The 2,364-nt window shown below is 41.3% G+C and overlaps 1 pseudogene; it reads left to right on the top strand.

Moving 5' to 3' along the window:
• The first annotated feature begins 356 nt into the window (after positions 1-356).
• Positions 357-1,717, top strand: LOC141422708 (ataxin-7-like protein 3 pseudogene; annotated as a pseudogene).
• Positions 1,718-2,364: the final 647 nt, after the last annotated feature.

The following is a 2,364-nucleotide window of genomic DNA, read 5'->3' as shown; positions in this document are numbered from 1 at the left end:
GTGAAGAATGAGACAGAACTTGGGAAAAACATGCTCATTAATGTATGGAATATGATTTGTATATCGTCATTACTGCCATTTATTTTCGGTTACCATCACTTTCGTTCTGTAGTCTAGGGAAGTTCACAGATGACATTACTCTAATAATGATACAATTTACTTTGGCATCAGAATAATTTTAATATGTCAAGAAATCACACTTGTCATATGTTTATAGATTCAGGAAAGGTCTAAAGAGATTGATTAAATTAATACATTATATAGTAGAAATTATATGCTCAAACTAAAGCCTTTTTAAAAGTCACTTTGCACATATGTCTGTGTGTGGGATTCAAGTGTGTGAGTGGGTATACGGAATGCAGAGAGGTATGTGGGTAGGTTGCAGGTATATGTATAGATGTAGATGCATACTTTGTATGTTTATCTTTTATAGTTTAGACAGATGAATTATAGACAGACTAAATGTTAAGGCATTCATTAGAGAAAATTTAAGTACTCCAAACTCCTCAGACAAGTCTGGACAAATGTGTGACTTTTTAAACTACCTTGTAGCAAAGCTCCTCATTTCACCTGGACTAAGGATTACTATATGAGACTATTTTAAATGAAATATGCCATAATTTATTATAATAGGGTATTTCTGTGAAAGAAATGAATTTATTCTACAATAGTATTAAAATCTTTAAAGTAACAGAATATACTATAAGTGTACTATTTTGTTTAAAGTGAAATATGGTTTCATATGAAAATTTTCTAGATTAAATTACCCCATGTTTTTTATTAACTTAAAACATCAAATAATGAAAAGTAACTATTTAACTTTTGCAGATAATTTTTAAACAGGAATTTGAGAATTCCTTGAATAGTGGCCCAATGTTGAAATAAGCGTAGTTTACATGGTATGACTTTTAAAGGGTAACATTCATTTGAATAAGCATTTTAGTAATACATTTTTACATTTAAATGTTATTTTAATCATATATGTTCACAAAATATTCACTGAACTAGAGACAATTCAAAATGAAGGAATGAGTTTGTTATTCATAAACAGAATGACAAATGACTAATTTTCAGAGAAAGACATTATCCTTAGAAGAAAGCCAAGAAGAGAAAATCAGACAAGAACCCCAAATCCCCTTGAAGGATACAAGTCTTTAAAACACAAGGATGGGCTGTATCTCTGAATCAAAAACCCTGTCTCCTTTATCTTCTTCAGGGGAACTTACCAATTAGCATCCTTTTAAGTATAGCAACCCAACTGAGATCAACTATGAGACCCTGGGCCCTGAGAAGCTGTGTAGCCTGCTCACCACGCCATGTGGGGTAATTTCTAAACACACCCAGATGTGCAAATTGTCCCTGCGCTGTTGCCAGCACACAGAAGAGCAGAGGCAAACTGGGTGGATTTATTTCCTTGGGCCCTCAGTGGGTCATCCAGGGGTGGAGCGTTCCCTGGATAGCAACAGCTTTGACCTGACTGACAGCCAGGCCCGGTTAGTGGAATGGCTCCTCTAATCTCCCACCCTCTGATTCAGGCTCTTTCATAATGAGTGAAAATCAGGGATGGAGTCCAGGTACCAAAAGCTCTGAGTCACGTAAAATCAAGAAATCCCATCCAAGCCTGGTAGGGACTGCCTCCAGCCTGGGCTCCAAGAAAAAGAAGAAGCCAAAGCCACAGGCACCTCCAACGCACAGCCCCTGTGATGACATCAACTGACTCGTGTGCAAGGCACCTCCTCTCCAGAGCCCTCTCTCTCGACCGCCACGCAGGTGACATACCCTTGCACATGAACGGCTGCTGAGGGTTTGGGCTTGGGAAGCTTGGTGGGCCAGGCAGGCAGAGGATTTTTATGTGCCTCTGGGGAGTGTCAGAGTCCTCTGCAATGGAGCACAACCCTTTGGGGTACAAGACTCAGATGGAGACGCATTATGCTTTGGACATAAGTTTGGTGGGGAGGAGGTTTTCCTATTTATTCTGTGAGTTACCAGATGTCCAGCTATGCCAGAGGCCTGCCCTGGCCACTGTCACTGCACTGCCTCCTCCCAACCCCAGGAACTGGACTAGGCCCTGCCAAGGGGCATTGTGGCTACTGGGGAGGTTATGGGTTATAAACTGAGCCTGGCGGGGGGGCGTCTCCCAGCCGCCTTCAGCAATGTTAATGAGTCCAGTGCTTGTTGTTGAGGGATGCGCTTATTCTGTCTGATGTCCTGGAATCCCCAGGGTTGGCAGGCACAGAGTACTGTCTGCTGAGGTAGGCATCCAGAACTGCCACTGTCTTTCCTGCCCACAGTAGCAGCCCTTCCTTTCAGCTTTCTTTGGCTCCTTGTCAGCAAAAGTTGTCCTTTTGTTGTTGGAGCCAGAAA

The sequence above is a fragment of the Castor canadensis genome, chromosome 4 (genome assembly GCF_047511655.1).
Source record: "Castor canadensis chromosome 4, mCasCan1.hap1v2, whole genome shotgun sequence".
Taxonomy (NCBI): Eukaryota; Metazoa; Chordata; class Mammalia; order Rodentia; family Castoridae; genus Castor; species Castor canadensis.
Note: the sequence above shows the minus strand (reverse complement) of the source record. Positions and strands in the feature narration are given on the sequence as shown.